This window comes from Hyaena hyaena, unplaced genomic scaffold, assembly GCF_003009895.1.
Source record: "Hyaena hyaena isolate Hyena2069 unplaced genomic scaffold, ASM300989v1 scaffold_143, whole genome shotgun sequence".
In the NCBI taxonomy this organism is placed as follows: Eukaryota; Metazoa; Chordata; class Mammalia; order Carnivora; family Hyaenidae; genus Hyaena; species Hyaena hyaena.
In genome coordinates, this window is record NW_024080775.1 from 3061727 (window position 1) to 3087928 (window position 26202).

At 48.4% G+C, this 26202-nt stretch overlaps 1 protein-coding gene across 7 annotated transcripts in view; it reads left to right on the forward strand.

Annotated features, from left to right (window-relative positions):
- Positions 1 to 12261: 12261 nt before the first annotated feature.
- LOC120236002 (cationic amino acid transporter 3-like) overlaps positions 12262 to 26202 on the forward strand; it is a 29079-nt gene continuing 15138 nt past the window's right edge. For 4 of the 7 annotated variants that reach the window (XM_039238583.1, XM_039238580.1, XM_039238582.1 and 1 more), the window contains exons 1-2: positions 12262 to 12405; positions 13847 to 13929. The gene's annotated coding sequence lies outside the window, so the exon portion shown is untranslated. Of the gene's footprint in view, positions 12406 to 13846; positions 13930 to 14538; positions 14617 to 26202 lie in introns of all 7 variants that reach the window. The other 3 variants (XM_039238581.1, XM_039238585.1, XM_039238586.1) reach the window with 2 other exon arrangements.

Genomic DNA, 26202 nt, shown 5'->3' on the forward strand with positions numbered 1-26202 from the left:
ATCCGTGCATTGGACGCCTCCAGTTTATTATGTATCTCATTTATCGCATTTTTAAATTCACCATAACTATTTTTAAGCTCCATATTGTTTGTAGCCACAGTTTCTCTGATATCCTCCATGCTTTTTGTCAAGCCTGGCGATTAATTTTATGATTATTGTTCTAAATTCTTGTTCAGTTATGTTGCTTACATCTGTTTTGAGAAGTTCTCTAGCCGTCATTTCTTCCTGGAGTTTCTTTGGAGGAGAGTTTTTCCGTTTTATCATTTTGGTTAGCTTTCTATCACTTGTTCATTTTAAATGCTTGTTGTACACTCTGCCCCTGCGAGTTCTGCTATATTAGAGAGGGCTCTTTTGACTGTACAGGGCATGTCTGTTCAGGAAGTATTCTCTGGATGGGGTCTCTTGGTTTCTCTTGTTGAGACACTCGTTATTTTGTTTCCTTACTGCTAGTGGTATTTAGGACTCTCCACCATGTGTAGTTTGGCTTGATTCTTGAGGCAGCCGCACTTATGAGGTTTCCTTTCCAGTGTACTCTGTCTCTTTCTGTTCCCAAACTCCTGTGGCTCAGTGTCCTACGACTTCAGGCCTTCTCTGATGTAGTCACCAGGATGCAGTAACTGGCTCAGCAAGGAAAGGTCATGAGCCTCATGAGTTCCGAAAGCCAAGCTCTATTCTGACACTGGAGCCCCATCCAGTACAGCTGCTCTGAGTATGACACGAACTTCCAGTACCTGAGCCAGCTTCAGAACCACATGATGAAGCACAAAGACATATGGTCCTACATCTGCTCTGAGTGCGGCATGGAGTTTGTGCAGCCCCACCACCTCAAGCAGCACTGGCTCATCCACAAGGTCTAGTTTTACTTCTTTTGTCTTCGCAAAAATGGGTTCTAATCTATTTTCAATCCTAGAGTGTATTCTTATTATCATGATTCTAAATTCTTCTTTAGGCATCTTGCTTGTATCTCTGCTGATGAAGTCCTAGCTGTCATTTCTTCCTGCTCTTTTTTTTGGAGTTAATTCCTTTGTTTTATCATTTTGAAGGAAGAAAAGGATTTAACAAGATAAAAAAATTAAAATTAAAATATTTAAAACAACACCCAAAAATATCAAATTAATGCTGGTAGATCCTAGGTGTATTTTGGTTTGGTTGTTGAAAGAAGCTTGGTAGTCTAGAGAAAAACGAGAAAGGTAAGAAAGGAAAAAAAAGGAAAACGTTTGAAAATTTGAAAAATGAATTTAAACAGAATAAAATGAAATGATGAAAGTAAAATAGAATTTAAAAAGTAATAAAAATCAAAATAAAATTTTTACTTTCTGTATACAAGAAAAATAAAATTAAAAAGAAAAAAATTGAAGAGATGGACCAGTGGCAGTCTGAAAACCAATTGAAATTATATCAGTTTCCCCTAGAAGTCTAACTAAGAAGCACTTATGGTTCCATTTTTTTTTTTTTACAAATAGTTTATTGTCAAATTAGTTTCCAATAATACCCAGTGCTCATCCCCACGAGTGCCCTCCTCCGTGCCCATCCTCCCTACCTCCTACATCCATCAGTTCTCAGTTTTTGTCAGCATTCAAGAGTCTCTCATGGTTTGCCTCTCTCCCTTTCCCTCACCATTTCCGCCCTTCTTCTCCCCCTTGGTCCTCAGTTAAATTCCTCCTAATCCTCCTATACGTGCAAACATATGATATTTGTCCTTCTCTGCCTGACTTACTTCACTCAGCATAACACCCTCAAGGTCCATCCATGTTGCTACACATGGCCAGATTTCATTGTTTCTCATTACCATGTAGGATTCCATGGTATAGATAAACCACATCTTCTTGATGCATTCATCCGTTGATGGACACTTAGACTCTTTCCATGTTTTGGCTATTGTTGAGAGTGCTGCTATGAACATTGGGGCACATGTGCTCCTTTGCCTCAGCTATTCTATATCCCTTGGGTAAATTCCTAGCAGTGCTATTGCTGGGTCATAGGGGAGTTCTATTGTTAGTTTCCTTAGGAACCTCCACACTGTTTTCCAGAGGGGCTGTACCAGTTTACATTCCCACCAACAGTGTAGGAGGGTGCCAGTTTCTCCACATCCTCGCCAGCGTCTAGAGTTCTCTGATTTGCTCATTTTAGCCACTCTGACTGGCGTGAGGTGGTATCTCAGTGTGGTTTTGATTTGTATTTCCCTGATGAGGAGGGATGCTGAGCATCGTTTCATGTGTCTGTTGGCCATCTGGATGTCCTCTTTGGAGAAGTGTCTGTTCATATCTTCTGCCCATTTCTTCACTGGGTTGTTTGTTTTTTGGGTGTGGAGTTTGGTGAGTTCCTTATAGATTCTGGATATCAACCCTTTATCTGATATGTCGTTTGCAACTATCTTTTCCCATTCCGTTGGTTGCCTATTAGTTTTGTGGGTTGTTTCCTTTGCCGTGCAGAAGCTTTTAATCTTGATGAGGTCCCAATCGTTTATTTTTGCTCTTGATTCCTTTGCTTTGGGGGATGTGTCAGGTAAGAGGTTGCTGCGGTAGAGGTCAAGGAGGTTGTTTCCTGCTTTCTCCTCTAGAGTTTTGATGGTTTCCTGTCTCACATTCAGGTCCTTTATCCATTTTGAGTTTATTTTTGTGTACGGTGTGAGAAATTGATCTAGTTTCATTCTTCTGCATGTTGCTGTCCAGTTCTCCCAACACCATCTGTTAAAGAGGCTGTCTTTTTTCCATTGGATATTCTTTCCTGCTTTGTCAAATATCAGTTGGCTGTATACTTTTGGGTCCACTTCCGAGTTCTCAATTCTGTTCCATTGGTCTATGTGTCTGTTTCTGTGCCAATACCATACTGTCTTGATGATGACAGCTTTGTAGTAGAGGTTAAAGTCTGGGATGGTGATACCTCCCGTTTTGGTTTCATTTTTCAGTATTACTTTGGCTATTCGGGGTCTTTTGTGGTTCCATACAAATTTTAGGATAGTTTGCTCCAACTTTGAGAAGTATGGGGGGCAATTTTGATTGGAATTGCGTTGAATGTGTAGATTGCTTTGGGTAGTAATGACATGTTAACTATATTTATTCTTCCTATCCATGAGCATGGGATGTTTTTCCATTTCTTTGTGTCTTCTTCAATTTCCTTCATAAGTTTTCTGTAGTTTTCATCATACAGATCTTTTGTATCCTTGGTTAGGTTTATTCTGAGGTATTTTATGGTTTTGTGCAATTGTGAATGGGATCAGTTTCTTGATTTCTCTTTCTGTTGCTTCATTGTTGGTGTATAAAAATCATCCGATTTCTGTACGTTGATTTTGTACCCTGCAACTTGGCTGAATTCTTGGATCAGTTCCAGTAGGCCTCTGGTGGAGTCTGTTGGGTTTTCTATGTAGAGTATCATGTCGTCTGCAAAAAGTGATAGTTTGACTTCCTCTTTGCCAATTCTGATGCCCTTTATTTACTTTTGTTGTCTGCTGGCTGATGCTAGGACTTCCAGCACTATGTTAAACAGCAGTGGTGAGAGTGGACATCCCTGTCGTGTTCCTGATCTCAGGGGGAAAGCTCTCAGTTTTTCCCCGTTGAGGATGATGTTAGCTGAGGGCTTCTCATAGATGGCTTTTATGATGTTTAAGTAAGTTCCTTCTATCCCGACTTTCTCTAGAGTCTTTATTAAGGAGGGATGCTGTATTTTGTCAAATGCTTTTTCTGCATCTATTGACAGGATCATATGGTTTTTATCTTTTCTTTTGTTGATGTAATGTGCATTAGCTGTCATTTCTTCTTGGAGTTTCTTTGGAGGAGAGCTCTTTTGTTTCGCCATTTTATTTAGCTTTCTGGCTCTTGTTGGTTTTAAAGACCTGTTAACTCTCTGTATCTGTGAGCGCTGCTTTATACAAGAAGACTCTTTGACTGTCCAGGGCCTATCCTTTCAGAGAGTGTTTTTTGAATGGTATCTCTTGGTCTCTCTTGTTGAGACCTTGGTTATTTTATTTTCCTATTCGTAGTGATAATTGGAGCTCTCCACCTTGTGTACTGTAGCTTGTTTCTTGAGGTAGCCCTGGAAAAGAAAACAGACAGAGAAACACGCAGGGAGCAGGAGCACACAAACACACAGGCTAATTCAACTAACATGTGAAGCAAGAGGGATAATGAAAAAGTTAAGAGAAAAGACGGAGGAGGGAAGGCGAATAATGGGGAGTATAAAATACATAAAAGGAGAAAAGAAAAGGAAAAAAGAAGAAAACCGATGGACAAAGAACAGTTTAAAGCATATAACCGGATTTCCCAGCTACAGTTAAATAGCCGTGTGTATGCAGTGCTGGTTGAAGAGCATAGAGAAGGAGAGAGAAGACAGGGCGGGATGAGGCACAATTGGAAATAGAATGAACAGGCAGAAGGGATAAGAAGCTTTTTTGAAAGAGGTAAAGGGTAGAATATGTTTGGATAGGTGAGAGAAGAATGCTGGTATTATCCAGAGAAACTATATAGTCTAATTACTCATGAGAGAAAGAGATGAAAAGGTTGGGAGGTGTAGAATTTACATCTACAGAATGGACTAAGTTTGATTGTTTAAGTACGCCGGTGACCAGAGGTAATCAGGTCAGTGTTCTGCGGAAAAAAGAAAAAAAAAAAAACCAAAATCAAAAAAACAAAAAAACAGAAACAATACACACAAAAAAAGGGGGGGGGAAGGAAGGAGGGAAGCTCTCAAGGAGGGATGGGCGTGGTGTGATCCAATGAGTCAGGCGGCAGTTCTGCCTGGAGGTTGTAGAGAGTAGAGTGGAGGCGCTCCACCTCGCTTTTATAGGTGTGTAAACTTCCTGAGCCAGGGGCTCAGGCAAAGTTTGTTGTGCTTTTCAACCCAGGCCAGTCCCAGCCTCCAAATCCTAGGCCAAGCACCCTGCTGAAATTGCCTCAGGCAATCCCCTGGCTTTCCCCTCAGGGCGATTCCAATCTTCCAATCTAGCTATGGGGGTGGAGCCAGAAGCCTCTGCTCCTTTCTCCTCCTGGGGCCCTGGGCGGGGGGCTTTGTCTGCCAGCGCGCTGAGCCCGCTGGAGTGAGGAAATCAAGTTCCCTCTGTATCTCAATCACCCAAAACACGAACTCGAGGTCACATGTGCCAGTTTTTAGTGCTTTGCCTTCCCTCTAGAGTTCCAGCCAGCTAGGAGCAGGGCCTCTGGTGCCTGCGCGCCTCCTCAGGGGTCCAAGCCCACCTCGAGGGCAATGGCTGCAGGGGCGCAACCTCTCCCAGCCAGCCAGGAGCCCGCACAAAGAAGCAAATCGGAGCGCAGCCCCTCCTGGGCGACTTAGAACTTGGAGGGGCCTGACATGCAGGTATTTTGTGCGCAAAGATTTTCTACACCCCGAGCGGAGGTTTTTCCCCGGAGCGGAGGTTTTTCTGTTTCGGACTCTTTTTCCCCCTCTCACTCCCCACAGAGGGGGTGGCCCATCTCTCCAGTCGCCAATCCAGGCCTGATTTTTACTTCCCCAGTTCGCACTCACGTTAGAAGTCTTTCTCAGTGGAATCTGCGTCCTTTCTCTCCCAATCTCTTGGGTGTGGTACGGTTTCCTATGGCTTCAGATCTTTTCCGTGTGATGCCTGGGAACGAGTGCCAAAAGAAGTCCAGTTTTAACAAAGGTGACCTCATTATTTATGTAAGCTCAGCAAAAATAGTGACTGACCTTATAGATTCTTTTAAACTTGCTTTGTTGAAACTTTTCATAAGGACTCTCTTGATTGAACTTCTAATAGTCTCTCGAGGCCAAAGGCCAAGCCAAATACCTGTCATAAGATTTGCCTGTGATGATTATAGATTTGGGTGAATTTCTCTTCTGCAGGTTCCCCAGATATCCTGAGGGTTCCCACACAGACCAGGAAGTCTTATTGTTCAATCACCTGGAAAGGCTGCTGGGAACTCTGCAAGCAAGTTATCAGGCCAACATTTCTCTTTTTTTTTAATTAAAAAATTTTGTTTTGTTTTGTTTTGTTTTGTTTATTGTCAAGTTGGTTTCCATATGACACCCAGTGCTCATCCACACAAGTGCCCTCCTTCATGCCCATCACCTCTCTTCCCCTCTCCCCCAACCCCCTCAACCTTCAATTTATTCTCAGTATTTAAGAGTCTCTTATGGTTTGCCTCCCTCCCTGTCCTTAACTATTTTTCCCTTTCTCAGGCCAACATTTTAAGAGGCTTTATAGACTCCATAAAGTCATCCTTAGTTCCTTAAAGCTGCCTGATCATCTCTGAATCTATGCATGACTCTGTCAAACATGACAATAGTCTAGTGTAAGCCTTGGTACAGTAACCAGTATTTCCACTGGTGTCCTGTTATAAGCAGAACACCTTGATACTGAACTTATGCAAAAACTGCACTTGCCTTGAAGCAAAAAAGACTCACAAAGAGGTTCAGTAACCAATGCTTTAGTGCTTTATCTTATTTGGAAAAGATTTAGCTATCCAGTGAATACAAACTAATATTTCATTTCACTTATCACAACTTTAAAAATTTCAAATTATGAATGGATTGAAAGCTCTGCCCATACACCTTTTTATTTCTTAAATCAACTTATTCTGAAGAATTACTCATGAAAACTTTATGAGACAGGCATAATTAATCATCATTTAGGTCACCTTTTTGCTGGCCAATGGCAACAGAGAGAATATAAGCTCATTTGACCTTAACAAATCTTGGTAGAATAAAATTATATATGTAATGCTAATATCTAAAGATGTGTCTTAAATTTTAATAAACCAACAAGTTTAAATTTAAATTGGGGTGCTTCTTGCTCCCTGATTGTGAGGGTAGGAGGAGCAGGAGCCTTCGACACCCAGGCAGGAAGGGGTTCAGGAGCCCATGATGTGAGTCCTGCCGATGCTGGAGCAGAAGCAGAAGGAAGACAAGAAGCCAGGGGTACAAGGGAGCCTCCACAAAGGCCAGGGGCAGATCTAGAGTTTGGACTAACATTTCTTTCTTCTTTTGGTCTTCTGTCTGCCTCCTGCAAAAAAGGGGAAAAAAGGTCCTCTGCACCATTTATTTAAAATATTTCCTGATGGACTACTTTCTTTAGGAACAGGAGAATCACATTTTCTTCCTGGGCAAAAGTTGAGAAAAAGCACAGAAGCAAACTGTGACTCCATGAAGCCCAGAGTACATCTGCTGGCATACCTTTTCCCCCAGCGTTGGGGCAGGTCGGACTGAACCAGATGGCTTCCTAGTTTCTGGTTCCTCCCCCAAAGTCATATTTCCACTGTCTGAACCAAAGGTCTCCCTAGACAAGCCTACAGCCAAACCCAAACTGTCTATTTGCAAACAGCTCAGTTGGAGGAAAGACTCAAGAGACCCATTTCATGGACATTTTCCTCTGAACCTAACATACATGACAAGGTGATGCCACAATAAAAATGATCTCTGTCTTAGTCATAGGTTCCTGTGTATATTCCTTCCATGTATTAAAGTTTCAGTCCAGTGGACTAACTGCTGGGATAGAGATGGAACTTCATATTCTCTACACATTTAAACCACCCCCCCACACACACACACCAAAACAGATCTGTTCCACCTTCCAAATAAATTGAACATTAGTCACATCCCTGTTAGTTTCTCAGGAAAGCTGAGGCTTTCTAATGGGAAAAGCATGGACAGGAAAACAACAGCACACAATGCTTCACACTTGAGAAAATTGCGTATATACGCACTCAGAGATACTTACCTGGTCCTAAAGCCTCCTAGCTTCCCCACATGCCCCTTTCTCTCCACTCCAACCAAAAAGCAAACGTGGCAGTCAGTTTCAGTGAGGAATCAGGAGGGAGTTTCTCCTAGACAGAAAGTCTGGGTGGCTGCAGGAACAGATGCCTCAGAATCTCTCCCCTAGAGTAACTAGCCTGGAGAAGCTAACCTCCTGCTGTAGTCCAAGTTACTAGCCCAGGTGATTAGGGGGAAGCCCTGGCCTGGTACAGACCAGGTGCTCCAACTTGGGAGTCAGGGGAACTGGATGGATGCCACAGGGATGTTGGCTTTACTGGCTGGCTCACCAGTTTCTTTACTTTAACCCAAGTGCATCTGCCCACCACTCCAATTGCTAATACTCAAGAAAAGAGGCTTTTTAAAAAATTTATTTTTAATTTTTATTTATTTCTGAGAGAGAGAGAGAGAGAGAGAGAGAGAGAGAGAGGCAGAGCACCAGTGGGGAAGAGGCAGAGAGAGAGGGAGACACAAAATCCGAAGCAGACTCCAGGCTCTGAGCTGTCAGCACATAGCTTGACTCGGGCTCAAACTCACCAACCTTGAGATCATGAAGTCAGATGCTGAACTGGCTGAGCCCCCCCAGGTGCCCCTCAAGGGAAGAGTTTTAATTGGAAAGGATTATGAGCTTTATTCAGGAGGTCTGCCCAGAAGCAGACTCTTATCCAAAAGACAGATCTAAGGTTTTCGGCTGGCCCAGGAGTTTAAAGGTGCTTAGCAACTTTCCTCAGTTAAAGAAGAGCAGCGGTTGAGGCGCCTGGGTGCCTCAGTAGGCAGTGTCCGACTTCGACTCAGGACATGATCTCACAGTCCGTCGGTTCGAGCACCGCGTCGCGGGCTCTGTGCTGACAGCTCAGAGCCTGGAGCCTGCTTCGGATTCTGTGTCTCCCTCTGTCTCTGCCCCTCCTGCACTTGCTCTCTGTCTGTGTCTCTCAAAACCAAAAAATAAAGGCATAAAAAATTTTAAGAAAAAAGTACAGTGGTGTGTATCATTTCTGGAACATGCAGATTGACTGGTACAAGCTACAGATGTTATCTCAGTGCAGGCGGATGTGGTTTCTTGACGATGGGTAAAAGGTTGTGCAAGGGACTCTGGTTTCTGTTTCATGATGTGCAGAAGGGCTCTGTTCTTTTCTCGGAAAGAAGTCAAGATCTATGTTAGGAGTACAAGGAAGGGTTAGTTAATCACTCATGCAGGCTAAGGGTGCTGACAAATGCTTCGGGATTACTGGGCTTACTGGAGGGGCCCAGGATGCTTCAAGAGATCACCTAAGAGTCTGCTAGAGTCCAGGCATTCGGCCTGGTGTGCTAGTGGCAGGCTCAGAGATCTAGCTGCCCCAGTAGAAGAGAGGGTGTGTGCAGCTGGTGGGGTGAGGTACAGTGGCCTGAGATCTTGGGGTTGAGTGTCCTGTTGTCCTGAGCTGGGCTGGGTGGACGTGGATGGAGGGAGGACCCCCCTTCATCTTAGGTTGGACTCAGTCTCAAGTTCTGTCTTAGAGCATATTCTCTCCAGGTGACCCAGAGGGGGAGGGAAGAGAATGGGGAGCAGACACTTCAGACCAGTTCAGCCTCATTCCTTCCCCTCTACTCTCCCTCACCTCACTGAGGCCAGCTTCTCAATGAGATGTCACACTTATTACACACCCACTGTGTGGACCAAGCCTCAAAGTATTCTTGGGTCATTCTCACCCCAGGAACCACTGCCTTCCCCTTGCCGCCCACACAGATCCTCAGACCCCACAGCCTCTGGGTCGATCTCCGAGCCCAGAAGCCTCTTCGGAAACCTGGGATCTGGAGCCTAGGTACTTGGGACACACCGTGGAGACCCTGAAGACGTGGGGGAAGGGAAGGTTGGGAGAGAGCCCCACAATTTCCTGGGGACAGGATGATGGCTATCGTGTCAAAAAAGATTCAAGTGAGAGGACTGGAAGAACTTCCCAAGAGCAGACAGAGGGGCTTGTTTTCTGAGGCAGAATCCTCAGCCTGATACAGGGAGGGAGCAAGGAGAAAAGGAACTCGTAGAGGGAGATCTTGACCCCATGAGTGTTGGGGTGCAGCGAGGTGTGGTGGGGAAGGGGAGGCCACAAGAAGCAAGCGGGCAGGAAACAAGGTGAGACTCTGGGGGAATCTTTGGCTTCCATGTGGAGATGTTAAGTCCTGACCTGCACACGCACTGTGGTTGTGAAGTTATGCGGAGTCTGCAGGGCTCTCAGTTATTGGTGAGGAGGAGAAAAGATGCAGCAGAGGCTGTACAGGTTCCTTCCTCCACCACAAACCCGCGCTAACATCTGAGGGGGAGTCTCCCTCCAGCAGGAGTGGAGGCGCAGGTGGTGGGACTACCTGTGGCAATAGTCACCATTTGCCTCTGTCCTCTCCTGAGACGGTGCGGCTTTGGGATGACCAGACAATCAGGCCTTTCCTGAGGTCCCAGAGCTGCCTTCTAACCTGGGGCAGTGTGAGCTGTGGGGTGTCCCCTCTCCTCAAAGCCTCTCAGGAGGGGTCAGGGCTTCCCCCAGGTGGGACTGAATTGCCTAGGAGGTTTTCCTTGGTCACTCTATTCCTCTGAGCATCCATGCCCGTCACTTCGTGGATGGAGAGACATCTCTTCAGCTCTCCTTAGCACCCGACAGAGTTTGCCCAGAGGAAGAGAGAAGAGTGCTTGCTTTGGCAGCACATATATGAGAGGAAGACACCGTAGGCAGAGGGCAGGAAGCCAGAAAGGAGCAAATGTCCCTCCTTTCACTGGGCTCAGAGCCCTGCTCTACTCCCTAGATTCTGAAGGGTGGGTAGGTGCAAAGGCATGTGTAGACTGACTTGAAATGGCGCAGAATGGTAGGATGCAGCTGGTGGAGAGATGGAGGTAATGGGAAAGAGGAGTCTACTGGGAGGTGAGTTCGTCTGGGGAGGTGAGCCAGGAGGGGAGGGAGGCAGGCTGATGGGCGAAAGCTGGTGAAGGTGGGAGGGGACAAGATGGGAGGTGGGCAGTGCGGGGGGGTCAGAGGGATGGGGGATGGGCAGGGCAGGGCAGGGAGGTGGAGGAACCAGGAGGGGGAACTCAGAGATGGTCAGGGTGGAGGTTGTCTGCAAGGAGGCCTGGAAGAGGATCCCCCTGGGGGAGGGGAAGACAGCAGTTCAGAGTCAGAGCCTGGGAGGAATGTAGGGAGTGCAGGCGGCGGCAGGGAAAGCAAGGGTGTTTGTGGTCCTTGCAGGGTCCCAAGAAGGTGAGGATAAGACCTCCGGAGCCACTTCCACTCAGACCAAGGCCTGATCTGGACAGGAACTGAGGCGACCACCTAGGCAGTGGGGGGAGAGGTCCCACCCCCACCACCCCACCCATCCCCTCTGTCCCCTCTACTGTGTCTTATCTTGCCCATGCTTTCTCCTGGACATTCTAGATCTCCAATCTGTAGGACTGAGCTCTGGATCCTTAACGAAATGAATAGAGTGTTTTGTATATGTGTACAAATGTGTTGGATGAGTGTACAGAAGTGTGTAAGTTTGTGTGTGTATGCCTGTCTGTAAATGTATGTCTGTGAGTATATGTCTTTGTGTTTCATAGATGTAATAATGTTTGTAACATATGTGTGTACATGTGTGTATTTTAGGGTATATAGGTGTATGAGTGTGAACATCTGCATGTATATCTATATCTGCATGTGTGCAGGCGTATGTGTGCATCTGTGTGTGTGTGTATCTGCATGTGTGCAGGTGCATGAGTGAATCTGTGTGTGTGAGTGTGTGCTGTCTCAGGGAGGCCTGAAGACTCATGGCTGAAGACGTCTGTGATTTGATCTGTGCAAACGTCAGCAGGTTTCAGGCTGTGGTGTTGGGTGGGGTGAGGTGGGACGCCAGAAGAGGAGGGCTGTTAGTGCTTGGGTGTGGGGGGGTTGAATAGTCTGGGCAGTGGGAGCCTCTTGCCCTGCCAGGCACGGAGGATGGCATTCAGGATCTGAGGTGGGGGTTAGACTGGACCTGAGGCCTTCAGTCAGTGCTTGCACTGGAAGTATTGAGAGGCGCTGCTCTGACCAGGGAGGGACATACATAACGAGTGGGTCCAGGGTGGGGAGCTGGCCAGAACGTGTGGTAGAGTCCCCTCCCTAAGGAAAGTGGTCAAAAAAGACCTCATGATAAGGGAAGGGAGCCTGCCTATGTGCTTACGTACCATCCCTCATGAGCCCATAGCCTGAGACCACCCAGTCGGACTGCACTGGAGAATTCCCTGTTCTCTGTGTTCTGGGACTGGCAGGGATAATGATGTCCAATCGGGTCTCACCCCAAGGAGGGAGGTGGCAGTGCAGACCCTTCCCTGTCTGTATCTAGTGTTTTCTTGGGGTTTAGGCCTCACCCCAGGTCTGCATCCTCCTCCTGTCTTGGTTGCCTCTGACCCAGTTAACAGAACTCACGATGCTTCTGCTCTGGAGCCCCCGGGAGGCTGGGCCAGCTGGGGGAAGTGGCAGAATGTCCGGCTATGACTTCTCAACTTGGACTTCACACTGCATCTTACCATCTGCTTCCTGTTTGTGTCTCTGCAGACCTCTTTTCTCTCAGGTTTTTTTTACAGCCTCTCTTTCCTTCCTCCACTTCCTCCTCACACAGCCCTTCACTGTGAGTGAAGGCTTCCTCAAAGCCTGAGTTCTCACAGCAAGCTTTCTCTTTCCTGAGACCCTTGGATTGACCTGCTGCCTGGTAAGGAGAATGGGTGGGTGGAGATCTGGGTGAAGGAGGGGGTTCTGGCTCTGGTGAGGCACCAGGCTGGGCCTGGGCTCATCTGTGCATTCATTGCTGCCTTGTGGCTATACTGAGAACTGCAGGGTTGGGACCCCAGGGGAGAAGGCCTGGTTGGCATTCAGAGGGGAGCAGGCTCAGAATTCTAATTGACATTGGAGATTTCCTCAGGGAACCTTTGAATTCCTAACTGACCTGGGAGTAGTCAGTTAGGAATTGAAACTACTCCCAATTAGAAGTAGACATAGAAGCCTGAGAGGAAAGTCAAGTGGCAAGGACACATCTAGATGGAGAGAGATAATTGAAATCTGTCCTCAAGTCTCAAATGTATTATTCAAATTTTCCTTCCTCAAAAGAGTCCTATAAGGGAAACAATCAGAAAGTAAAGCAAGAAGAGGTGATATCTGACCTGAGAACTTCCCAATAAATCCCAGAGTGTATTCAGATACACTGCTTCTGACAGTTGTACAACTTTTAGAAAGCTACCCCCCCCCATGTCTAGTGAGCTGCCCCCCCTTCCCCAGGCTTCCTGGACTCCTCACACTCAGCCCATTGGGCCTATTCTGAAAAGCCCAGATTCATCAGACTTTCCTACTCCACACTTCTGGGAAGTCCTTTCTCTGGTGTAACTGCTGTTCTCCCTGGACACTGGAGGTGGAAAGAGCCACCATATAGCTAGAAGACCTGCAGATGGGAAGGTGTCCAGAAGAAGGACCCTGTGAGGAAGGTTCTGAGGGAGGGCAATTTGCCTCAGTTTCTCCTACATCCTCCTCTCCCCTGCCCCACTGGGTCTGTGGAGACCTGACCTTGGACAGAGGGGTCACACACTGGAGAACTGTCTCCGCTGGGTCTTCAGGATTCACAGGTGCTGGGGGATGGGGAAGATGAGCTCCAGTCTGGCCCTTGTTATTCTTTCTGTAGAGTTGGTATCTTGGGGAGGGAAAATGGGGGGCAGTGTCTGTCTCCATCAGCCAGAGTCCTTCTGGTCTCATCCAGAGTCCCTTTGAAGGCTTTTACTCTTCAGGCACCAAAATCCCAGTCCCTCATAAGCCCTCATGATGATACCTCCTCCTCCAGCACCCACCCAGTCTGACAGCCTTTATTGTTCAGCTGAGAATCCCTGAATTCTCCTGACCATCTCTCCCTCTGTTTCCCCTTCACTGCTTGGACATCTTGGCCAGGAGTCTGACTCTGGTGCAGGGTAGGGGCTGTGTCCAGGCATCCTCCCTCTGAGGTACCATTTCTCCCCATGCATCGTGTGCTGCCACCCACTTTACTGAGTTGAATTAAACAGTAATGCTCCGTGTGTGGCTCTAGCCCCATGGAACTTGATTCGGGGAAGGTGAAGATAATTCCTGCCCCCTCCTCTGGCTCCTTATAATTTTCCCCTGCTACCTGATAGGCTCATTTATGTATTGGACGACATCAGAATGGATTGACCTCAGGAATGTATAGCAGAATGGGCACCCTGAGAGGCCACTAAAGGTGAGTGGCATTTGTCTCAGTCCTTAGCAAGAAGGAGGTTGTGTCTGTTGCTTCTTCCATTCTGGGAAAGGTGTGTGGGGGCTGCACCCAGAGGGTCTAGGGGAAAATACAAACACTAGAGTGGACAGGACGGCTCATGGGGAGAGAAAAAGAAATGGGCGGGTTTTGTCTTTTCAGGTTCCCCTATGGGATGAAAGTTGGAGTAAGGTGTTTGGAAGGATGGCATGTTTTTCTCTTCTCGTTTTATAATGGAGGAATCCTGGATTGTGGACTGGCATGGAGTTCATGTGTGAGAGGGACTATGCATAGTGATAGATGTGGCACTCCTGCATGCACACAATCAGCCCATCAGCTCACAAGTGTGCACATGTCTCCACCCCCCCCCAACTGGCTCCATTCCAATAAGTCAATTCATTCAATCTAGGTAGTATTACCTTCCTCAGCTTTAGGTCCCAGGAGAGGGAGGAAGTAAGGCTAGTCAGAGCACTGGGTCACACTCAAACCAGACGTTCCCAGCTGAGGGTTGGGGGAATAGGACAGAGCCCTCCCCAGGTCTGCAGTTAGGTTCTCTTCCCTGTCCCTTCTCTCCTTCCTTGTCTCTCCTTTCAGTGCTCACCTCCCTAGGAGACCCACCTTTGAGGTTAAAGGAGGGTCAGTGACAGCAAGAAGGATCTGGAGGAGGAGCAGGTAGGTGAGCAGAGGGATGGGAGGGGCAAAGAGCAGAGAAGGGTCTGGAAGAGCCTGGGTCTTTTCCCTGGGAAGAGGGAGGTGAGGACCCTGGATGGTCCCCCCTCCATATGTACAGGGCTCTGGTGGGAAGGACTAAGATTAGAACAGGAACGTGCTTTTCTGTCTACAGCTGAGGAATCCTGGGAAACACAGGGCAAAGAGCAAATGATGAATGAAGTTCCTCTTGCAGCTCAGGAAGTAGGAAGAGGGGGCAGGGGCTGTGGGACTCTGCGGGGCAGAGGGGTGTGTGTGCTGAGGGTGTGCACAACACAGTGTTTGTTGTGTATGTGTCTGTGCCCCGTGGTAAACAGTCCTGTGTGCACTCTCATGTATGTAAACATGTGTCACATGGCAAAGGGTGCAGATTTGACGAGATTTTTAAACACGGTTGTGAGCAGGCTTCCTTCCCACTGGGGCCTACGAAGTATGCTTTTCTCTTAGGAGCAGGGATCCTTGCAAGTGGTCTTACCATTTCTCTGATTTGAGAATAAAGAAAACCTGGGTTCCAGTTCTGGCTCTAGTTATCAGGTGGACCCTGTATCCCATCACATATGTGAGCTGAGATGTCATCCGCTGAACAACCATAATGGAAAATCCGGGAGGCCCTTGTGTGCCGGCAGCCCCAGTTCAAGGGACCAGAAAGGGGAAGGGGCCGGATGGGTGATGTATTTCAGGGGCCAAAGTCAATAAGGGATGCCAGTGGGAAGGCTGTAAGAGGAGTTTCCTCATTTCGGAAATTTCATGGGTTCTTGCTGCAGCCAAGGACTCCCCCAGGCTGGGCAGCCCCGCCCTATCCCAGCACCCAGGGCCCAGGGCTGGCTCTGCAGGGAGAGCCCTTCTCTGCCACCCTCTTGTGGCCACCAAGCCCATCGCAGTCTTTTACTGAGAAGGTTCTGCTGAAGTCCTCCAGGCAGAGTCTCTTGCCACCTGCTGGAAATTGTCTATCAGGAAAAGGGACCTTTGGTTCTCTAACCTCATCTTTCCCACCATCTTCTGTGGTGTCTGGAGACACTCACGATCTTCTTAAGGCTGGGACATTCATCCTGAGATTTCTTTCTCTTTGCCATTGCCTGAAGATGTAAGCTCTACTTTTGGGGATGTGCAGTGGAGACAAGGGGCTGAGATCAGATACTGAGCAGAGAGAAAAATTTCTCTTTCTCCTTGGGTTCCATCTACAGCTTCAGATTCCCTGAATTTGGGAGCTTTTAAAGAAAGACTTCAGGAATTGTTACTGTCCTGGAGAAAATGGGTCTGGAGCAGACCAGGCATTATGAGCCTAGGCTTCTGTAAATTTGCACCTGAGCCCAGTCTCAGCAGGGAGACGGATGGCAGGAACCAGGAGGCAAGAGGCAGGGATGCTGGAGGGAGATGGCATATTTGACAGATGCTGACAGAACTGTTTATGTACTGGCTCAGGAATCCCCTCCCACCCATTAGGCTTCCCTTGACCCTCCCCTTCTAGTGCTCAGTGCTCATTAGTGACTGCCTGTCATTGGGGAGACACACAGGGGGCCAAGTTGCATTGAGTGGCAAGCAGGGAGAAGAGCAGGGAGGGACACCAGGTAAATGACTGAGGAGGAGGAGTTGGAATGACTGGGATTCCAACTGGGTCCTTGATCTCTGGGCTACATGGAAGGCTCAGCAGGGCAAACTGTCCTGGGGGCCAATATGGACTTGCTGGAGGTCAGCGATTGGAGGTGGGGTGAGAAGGAGAATTTAAAGAGGTGAGTTCCACTGATTAAGGCACTTTTTTGGAGACCTGATAAAATATGAGCCAATGACTTTATTGAGAGCTTCCTATGTACAAGAAGGGTTACAGGTGCCCTGAGGGATTATAAGAGGGACACACATACTTTCTGTACCCCTTCCCATATGTGAAGCCCACCTCCATCTCCTCTCTTGACTGATTGACCCATGTAGGCCTTTCTGAGGGGTGCAAAGAGCTACTGGGCAGTTCCGGTCCAGGATGCAGAGGGAAAGGTCTCAGACTTTCTGTTCTGCACACCCTGCCCCCTCTGGCAGAACATCTGCAATAGGTCCCCTGCCCCTCCTCATTCCTCTACTCACAGAATACTCATGTCATGCAGATACCTGGCCAAAGGGAACCTGGAGTGCCCTTGCAGAGTCTTCAGTGGCTCCCAACAGAAGGATTAGGGTGGGGAAGGGCCCAGTCTCGAGGCCTGTCAGGCCAGCACAGTAGGAAGGGAAGTGACCTGCACCTGGTGTCCTGGGGAATGTTCTGTGAGGAGCAGAGTGCTGGAGTCAAAGCTGGAACTGCCTCCTAAGCTGGCACAGACCACCTTCCACACAAACGGCTGCCCACCTCATCTCTGTGTCCTCCGAGCCAGCCCACCCCTGGAATCCCAGGACGCAGGGGAAGGGTACACAAAAAGTGAGAGATGGACACAGGGACACCAGGGCTCAGTAAATTTAAGCCAAGTCCAACAGATGGGACTAGTAAGGCAGAGCTGGTCCTAGCACCCTGGAGTGTCCAAGAGACCAAAACACAGAGTCAACAGAGACAGTGGCAGTGGAACAGAGAGACAGGCAGTCAGACTCAGAGACAGAAGAGAGGAACGCAAGCATCAGGGAAGCAGAGAGAAAGATCCAAGACAGACACTGAGAGACACTCAGAGGCCAGAAAGACTAGAGACACACAGGGACTCAAAAATAGGAGTGGCCTCCAGCTCAAGGGGTCTGACACCCGTAGACCCAAAGCCAAAGACAGATCTGGGGACACAGGGCCAGGGCTCAGGAGGTAGCCAGGGAACTGCACACAGAGAGGGAGAGAGAGGGAGACAGAGAAGGGAAGAGAGGAGGTGGGGGCCAGAGAGGGAGGCAACAAGAAGGGGCAGGTAGAGGTTGCAGAGGGTGGGGTGCAGACTCTGAGTCAAGGGTTCTGCTGGTGTGTGTGTGTGTGTGTATGTGTGTGTGTGTGTGTGTGTGTGTGTGTGTGTGTGTCAGGAATACAGTTCAGAGCTCCATACCAAATGGGAGTCCTCTGGTGCTGAAGGAGACCCCACACCCCTCCCTCTGCAGGACTGCTCTGGGCCCAGGGGGTGGATGCAAGAGAACAGGAACAAGATGTGAGTTAGAGGAGCGCCTGGGTGGTTCTGTCGGTAGAGTGTCCAACTTTGGCTCAGGTCATGATCTCATGGTTCGTGGTTTTGAGCCCCACGTCAGGCTCTGTGCTGACAGCTAGCTCAGAGCCTAGAGCCTGCTTCAGATTCTTTGTCTCACTTTCCCTCTGACCCTCTCTTGCTCATGCTCGCGCTCTCTCTCTCTCAGAAATAAATAAACCTTTAAAAATGTTTAAATGAATGAATGAATGAATAAATAAATAAAAGATGTGAGTTAGAGAAAGACTGAGATGGAGACAAATGGCAGAGCCCCGACTGAGACCAGAGGGAGAGAAACTGAGAGTGGAGCAGGGAGTAGAGAAATGGACAGAAGACTGAGAGAGACAGAGGAGGAGAAGGAAGATGATGGAGGCGGGTGTGCAGAGTCAGGGAGAGGGAGGGGCCTCTCACTGCAGGAGGGAGAGAGGGGCAGGGAGGGAGACAGGCTGTTGAGAAGCAGCTGAGGGGACAGGAGTAGGAAGTAGGGCACCATCTCCCCAGAGAGGCTGGGCTGGGATGAAACAACCCTGTGGGGAGGTGCAGAGGTGGTCAGTGAGCGCTTTTAAGGGTGACCTTGGGTCTCTCTTGTTTCAAGTACAGTGAACCTGTTCCACACAACCGTCTCCTTCACAGGAGCACTGACAGCAGCTGCTGCAGGTGCCTGGTCCCCTGGCATCCTCTGTGGGGATCGCCTTCCCGGCCTGCAGCACAGCTCCGAGCATCCTCACCAGAGACACATGTTTGTCCTTAGGGTGTATATGATTTTTCAAAACTGCCAAGGTGTTTTTCTGAGGCTGGAGAATAAGGTGAGGCCCCAGCTGGGAAGCCACATTTCCAGTTAAATATAAGGTGAATGTGGGAAGACAGAGCGGGGAATGTGCTCTGCCACCAAATGGCCCTGAAAGGTTATTATGAAGAAGATCTTGCAGCATGTGACAAAGGAGACATTCCTGGTGGCTGCTGGAGCCCAGATTAATTTTCCTGTCCCTTCATGAATACCTAGTAGTAGTGTTTCCAGAAACATCCCCAGCCGGTCCTGGAGAGTTAGAACTGCATTTGCCTGAGATACTGGATCCAGTGGTCCTGCCCTGGGGGGTTTGCAGTCCCCTCCCTGCCAACTGAAATGCAGCGTAACTGGTGACATTCATGCAGCACAGACCCACAAGTGCCAAAGACAAGGGCACATCCTGAATCAGGGCCAGTTAGTTTACCTGGGAAGGCTTCCTGTAGGAGGGGATTCATGAGTGGGATGTAGAGGAAGAAACTCAACAGGGTATGAGATGGAGGAAGAAGAGAAGACGAGAGCCTCTCTTGTAGCTTCTGAAGAAGGAGGAACAAACCGTAATGCAGGCAGGAGACAGCTTTGCTGGCCTGGATAACCACCTGGAGTGGGAACCAGTGGAGGGGAGTGGGGGGGGGGGGCAGATCTCATGGCCGGCTGGGTGTTCTGAATTTGTGGGGACAGTGTGGGGGCCACTGGAGGGTGCCGTGAGATGTTTAGTCAGTGTTGTGTATGCACACAATTGTCTGGAGAAGTGTGTGCCCCGGTTGGCATGCCTTCTGTGTGTGTTTGTTAAGGGGGAGAAGCTGTACATCCAGGTTGCTTTGTGACAAGGGGCTTTGTGACCCGGGCTCTTGGCTTTCCATCTGTGTGGTCGATTGGCACGTTGGATGTGTGAGTGATTTTGTTCATTTGTGTGTCTCCTTGTGGTTAGGTAGGATTGGTGTCTCAGAGTGTGTGTGTGTGTGTGCGCGTGAGTGTGTGTGTTTGTGTGTGTGCGTGTGTGTGAGTGTGTTAGGGAAACTGTGTTATGGAGTCAGAGGGATGGAGGAGGCAGGAGCTGCTGGATGTGAGGCAGGAGTGTGAAATGTGCCCTGCTTGTAGCTCCGCGGTGGGATGACACATCCTATGACGTGAGGATGAGCGAGCCTGGACTGCACAGGCTGCTGAGCCATGGGGGGGGGAACACAGCTGCCAGGCCTGGGGGGGGCAGAGGAGCCTGGGGGCCAGGAGACAGTAAATGGGAGAAGAAGACAGGGGTGGGGGTGGGAGGGGTAATGAGAAGACTGAGGCTTTGAGAACATTTTCCTGGTTATCCCCTTCACCCACCACTGCTATGGACTGAATCCTGGGTTTTAAAGCTCCAAGATCTGCAATAAATGATCTGCCTTTCACCTTCAGAGGGAAACGTATGACTTCCCCACTTCGCAGATGAGGCCTCAACTTGGCTAAGCTCTCCTGGGCAGGACATGCTGAGAAGGGCCCCAAGAGGCAGGTCTTTTGCCCTCTGGGGAATGACTTCTCCCTCACACAACAGGCCCCCAGCCGGGCTGCTTCCCAGGGCAGAGCCTCCAGGAGGGGGCACCACCGTGCAGCCATTTGATTCTTTCCTCTGCCCTTCCCAGCTCTGTGACTCTAGGCAAGTTACTTAAGTTGTCTGTGCCTTAAATTCATTATCTGTAAAACAGCAAACTAATACCTGGTTCTGTAGTCTGTTTTTGAATAGAAAATGAAATACATGCAAAAGAAATGTGTTGTAAAGGTTTATCAATTTAAATGTACTAGGCCTTTTCATGTGTCTGTTATCCATCTGGATATCTGCTTGGAAAAGTGCCTATTCATGTCTGCTGCCCATTTATTCACTGGATTATTAGTTTTTTGGGTATTCAGTTTGGTATGTTCTTTATAGATTTTTGATACTAACCCTTTATCCGGTATGTCGTTTGCAAATACCTTCTCCCATTCCACAGGTCGCCTTTTACTTTTGCTGATTCTTTGCTGGCAGAAGCTTTTTATCTTGATGAGGTCCCAATAGTTTATTTTTGCTTTTGTTTCCCTTGCCTCTGGAAATATGTCTAGTAAGAAATTGCTGCAGCTGAGATCAAAGAGGCTGATGCCTATTTTCTCCTCTAGGATTTTGATGGTTTTCTCTCACATTTTGGTCTTTCATCCATTTTGAATTTATTTCTGTGTGTGGTGTAAGACAGTGGCCCAGTTTCATTCTTCTGCACGTCACTGTCCAGTTTTCCAAAAACCATTTGCTGACGACTGTCCTTTTTCCATTGGATACTTTTCCTGCTTTGTCGAAGATTAGTTGGCCATATATTTGCAGGTCCACTTCTATTTTCTCGATTTTGTTCTTTTGCTCTATGTGTCTGGTTTTGTGCCAATACCATACTCTCTTGATCATTACAGCTTTGTAATACAGCGTAACTCCAGAATTGTGGTGCCTTCAGCTTTGCTTTTCGTTTTTAACATAACTTTGGCTATTCGTGTTCCCTACAAATTTTAGGATTGTTTGCTCTAGCTCTGTGAAGAATCCTGGTGTTATTTTGGTACATGAAAAGATGGTGAACTTATTCATCATCAGGGAAATCAAATCATAACCACAATGAGATACCACCTCCCACCTGTCAGAATGGCTATAATTAACAACACAGGCAACAACAGATGTTGATGAGGATGTGGAGAAAGGGGAACCCTTTTACACTGCTGGTGGGACTAGAAACTGGTGCAGCCACTCTGGAAAACAGTGTAGGGGCTCCCCAAATATTAAAAATAGAACCACCCTATGACCCAGCAATTGCACTAGTAGGCTTTTAGCCAAGGAATACAAAAAATGATGATTCGAATGGGTACATGCACGTCAATGTGTATAGCAGTGCTATCAACAATAGCCAAATTATGGTAACATCCCAAATGTCCACCAACTGATGAGTGGATAAGAAAGATGTACTGTGTAGGTACAATGGAATACTGCTCAGTGATGGAAAAGAATGAAATCTTGCCATTTGCAGAAAGGTGAATGGGACTCGAATTTATTATGCTAAATGTAGTAAGTCAGTTAGAGAAAGACAGCATATGATTTCACTCATGTGCTGAATTAGAGGACACAACAGATGAACACACGGGGAAGGGAAGGAAAAATAAGATGATAGCAGAGAGGGAGGCAAACCATAAGAGATTTTTAAATACACAGAGCAAACTGAATGTTGCTGGAGGGGAGGTGGGTGGACAAATGGGGGATGGGCATTAAGGGAGGGCATTTTGGGGGGATGAGCATGGACCGTTATATGTAAGTGATGAATTGATGGATTCTGTTCCTGAAGCCAAGACTACACTGTATATTAACTAACTTGCATTAAAATTAAAAAAAATAAAGGTATTAAGCATTTTCCACTTCCTCGTCCTCATCTTTGATATGTTCTCAGCTGATGCTCTCCATACCTGGTGGACACATTAGTCTTCTGTCCCCCTAGCTCATTGCAACTCCAGCCTCTAACTCTGGCATTTGCTTCCTTCGGATCTTATTTGGTATTCTCAATCTCTGTTTCCATCATTCATTCCATAGGTCCCTCAGCAGTGGAAGGTTCTGGATACACTCTATTAACTTATGTGATTCCCCTGCCTCCACCCCAGGGTTACTTTTCTTGTGTGTCTCTCTTCTCACATCCCAGAAAACAGGGCCCTGCCTTCTCCTCCTTTGGGTGCTTTCCTTCTCCCTGGCTTAGGTTCATAGGAAGAGTCCAAAGAATGGATACTGAGAGGTGCAGACAGGTTGAGAGCCAATAGGAGAGGGAGGCCTTGGGGGATTGGACAGCAATCTAGGTTTCTGCGTGTGGGGTCTTATATAGGCGGTGTAATTCTTCAGAATGTTTGCCATAACTGGAAGAGGAAAACAATCATCTCCTTCCTGGAACATAGGGTTAGAGGAGAATTACTTGTGTAAAGTTCAGAGAGACTATGTTTTGTGTCCTGATGTGGGGCACACTATCTGGAGGTCAATCCCACAGGGAAAGAAATAGCAGTCAAGAGAGTACTTTCCTTTTCGTGTGTGTGTGTGTGTGTGTATGTGTGTGTGTGTGTGTGTGTTTCTGTGTTTCTCTGCTCTTAGCATTCACTAACCCTGCTCTATGGAAATCCTTTTCAAGTGCATTCTAAATTCTTTTGCTAAAATTGAACCCATCTCTTCAGTGGAGGCAGTTGCTGGAGTCCAGGATCTGGTTCTGTGTGTTTCATAAGTGATGTGTGTCCATGGAGGAGGGGGAGGGTACAGGGTAGAACTTGGAGAAGAAATGTAAGTACCCAGCTCCTGGCTAAAATTACATGGAAGCTCTGGACAGTCTGGAATTTATTAAACGTCTAAGTGTCCATGGAGGTGGGATGGACCTGATGGGTTTTGCTCCCTAGTGTTCATAGCAGGGCTTTTCTGGAAGATTCCCTCTCCACCCTCCCTGCTGATGCTATAAAGACTCCTTGGCCTCTGACTATCACCAGATGTGTGGTCCCTGGGACCTTCAAATGTGGCTGCCAGGGACGGGGGCAGGGAGGACAATTCCCCTTTAGATTGCTTGAGTTAAATGTACTTAAGGTCTGCCCTGGCCCTGAGAGGAGCTGGGGAGCTAGACGTAGCAGAGCCCCGGGAAAGGCTGTGGGAAAGGGCAGGGGCCAGTGTTAGGTCTTTATACACTTGGCTGTTTGCTTCTTCACCAGTCCCTTGAAACCTAGATTCAAGCCCATACACAGGTCTCAAGGTCTCTATTCTCTGCCTCAGTTTTTCCTTTTATAGGTTGCATAGGGATGTGACGAGGGTAGGGGGTGGGAAGGGGGGCGGGGGAGAGGAATCTTTCTGTTCTGTTCTAAGCTGCTTGAAGGCATTGATGGTGACTGCTCAGAAGGTCTCTACATTATTGACTCCACAATAAGGGACAGTCACTAGTATCTTACTTTGCTGGTGCTTATCTAGATCTCACTGCAAATATAATCCTTGTCCTTACCCTCTCCTCCCTCCTCTCCACCTAACCCTAGCCAGTCTGTCCCCAGCACTTTCTGCAGAGCTTGTCAGTCTCCTTTGCCTCTGTTTCTCTTTCTCCTTGCCCCCCCTCCCTTGCACTAGCTGTTACAGGCTACGTTAAGTCTGAAACATTCAGAACTCAGCTTCAGGTGTCTCTTGATTGTAGCATTTTGGAGAATAGTGTAGGAGAGGCAGTTTTTATATCCATGTAGGGGTCTCTGGGATCCCCTGGTGGCACTGGGGGGTAGCTTGGGCCTCGAGGGAAGCACCTTCACTCTGTCACTTCTCCAGGCACATCCGACACCCAGCGGTGCCTGAGAGGGGACCACGCTCAGCAGGGAGCCTGGTGAGATGGAAGAGGATCATAAAGCAAACATATGTCCCCCTTCCTGGCTTGGCCCCTCCTCCTCCTCACCTGCCTCCTTCTGTCTCTTTTTCTTGCCTCCTCCCCCCTCCTCCCTGCAGCCCTGACCTCTTCCTTCCTACTTTGCCTCCTTCACCATCACTTTCTGTCAGGAAGATCTGTCCCTGGGCCTGTCTTTCTGACTCATGTTTCGTGGTCTCAGACTTCCTAGGACTGAGTCTGCCCCCAGCTCTCCCTTCTGGCTCTCTACCTCCCTGTTTCCCTCACGCAGTCTCTGAGGGTCTCTCTTCCCATCACATCATGTGAGTTTCACCCTGTGTGCCTTTCAGTTTCTCCTCACACATCTCCTCCCGTCTGTCTGTCTCCTTTTGCTGCCTCCCCATCTCTGTTCTCTCTCTTGCCCTCCCTTCCATCTCTCCCCCTTGCTTCTCTATCTCTGTCTCTTCCAGCCTCTTCCACTCTCTCTGGCTCACACCCCTGCCTCCTCACCTCTTCCCTCCCCCCACCCCTCAAGGTTCAGATATTTCATGTGAAATCACTTGCATGGGCTCCACTTTCCAAGTTCCCACATTGTGTCCCCTTCTCTAGGAGAGAATTATGTCCCCAACTCTGTATCCTCTGCACCCCAACCCCAGTCTTAGTTCTTTTTTTTCTTCTTATTTTTTTTAACTTAAAATATTGTAACAGACTCCGCACAAATGGAGTGGGTGAAGCGTGGAGAACTTGAAGGACACAGGACGCAGGAACACAATACCATGGAGGGCCACAGCCACTGTCGTAAGGGAGAGGGATGAGAAGCTCCAGACTGGAGCTGGTGTGAAAGAGGGATGGGGACATGGTGGCTGCAACCCCACACTCCCACCTATAGTCCCTGGATGCTCCCGTGGGTCCTGCACCCTACAGTTCCATCTGTCGTCCTGTCTCTGGCCCTTGTGTCCCTCTTGTGCCCTTTAACGTGGGTTACCCTGATAGTCATTTAGGAGAATGATGTTTAGGGCCTGACCCTAAACAACCCCATCTTATGAGCTTACTACAGGTGCCTTTCCTACTTCTTCCCTTTCTCCTGTATCAAGTTTTCTGGTGTCTGGGACAGAATCTCTGATTCCCCTCCTTCATCCTCCCCCTCCTTAAAAAGAAAAGAAAAGAAGAGAAAAGAAAAGAAAAGCACTAACTCCCCAGGGAGAGGCAGCAGTCAGGAGTGGGGGTGGAAGGGGAGAGCAGGAACCATCAAGGAGAGACTCACACATCCCCCTGGTACAGCAGTGCAAACGGAGGGTACAGGGAGGAAAGGGGGTGAGAACACAGCCACTCCTGTCCTCTGCCATCCCTGCCCACTGTCCAGGGGGCTTTAACACAAGTGAGGGGACAGGTGTGTGTGGGGTCAGGTCTGATAGGGAAGAGAGAGGAGCAGGAGAAACAATTTGTGAAGACCTAGCAAATTCCCCTAAGAAAGATCCCCTTTTCCTTTCCTTCTGGAGGCTATATGGTTGGTGCAGTCATAGAGAGGAGGTGGTGGGAAGAGAGAGGGAAAGAGGAGAGGATTCTAAGGGACTTTCTGCCATTTTCCACTCTCTCTGCCACCAAGGTGGAGCTCACAGGGCTGGTAGGAAGTGTCTGAGAGGTCATAGCATTCCCTCAGCCACTACAAGGAGTTCACAGCTGAGTGGGAGAGTGGGGGAGCGGAGCGACTGCCAAGTCCACCACCATCCTCATTGCTGCCCTAGGACAGGCCTCACCCATGCCTTGGTTGCAGAGCTCACAGACAGGGTGAGGGTCCTGGTAGTTACCTTCATGTGGTCTGAAATATAAGCCAAATTCAGCATCTTGACACACACATGACATGGCACCTTCTCCTCATGTAGCGCCATATACCCCCACCCAGTGGGTCTTTCTTAGTTAAAGCTGCTTCACATGGGTCACATTTGAAGGGCCCTCTGTGGATCCCATGACTGCTGAGGCGATCATGAGGGACAAGCTCTCCCACAGTGGGAGCAGTTGCAGGGCTCATGCACTGCATGATCCTGTCCTGTACGCACACGTGGTAGCTCCCTGGGTCCTTGCACTTGCATCACTGCAGGCACACTGGACATGGGTAGGTCTCCTCTTCTGGAGCCACAGCATGTCTTGGTTCTGGTGGGAGACATCGTGAGGCCTTGCGGTGCATGTCACAGATGTGCTTCTCCAGGATGCACTTTCTAGAGTGGGTCCTGGTCACTCTCCACCCACCGCCCAGGGCCCCTGAAGCCCCTGTGACTGCCCAAACTCT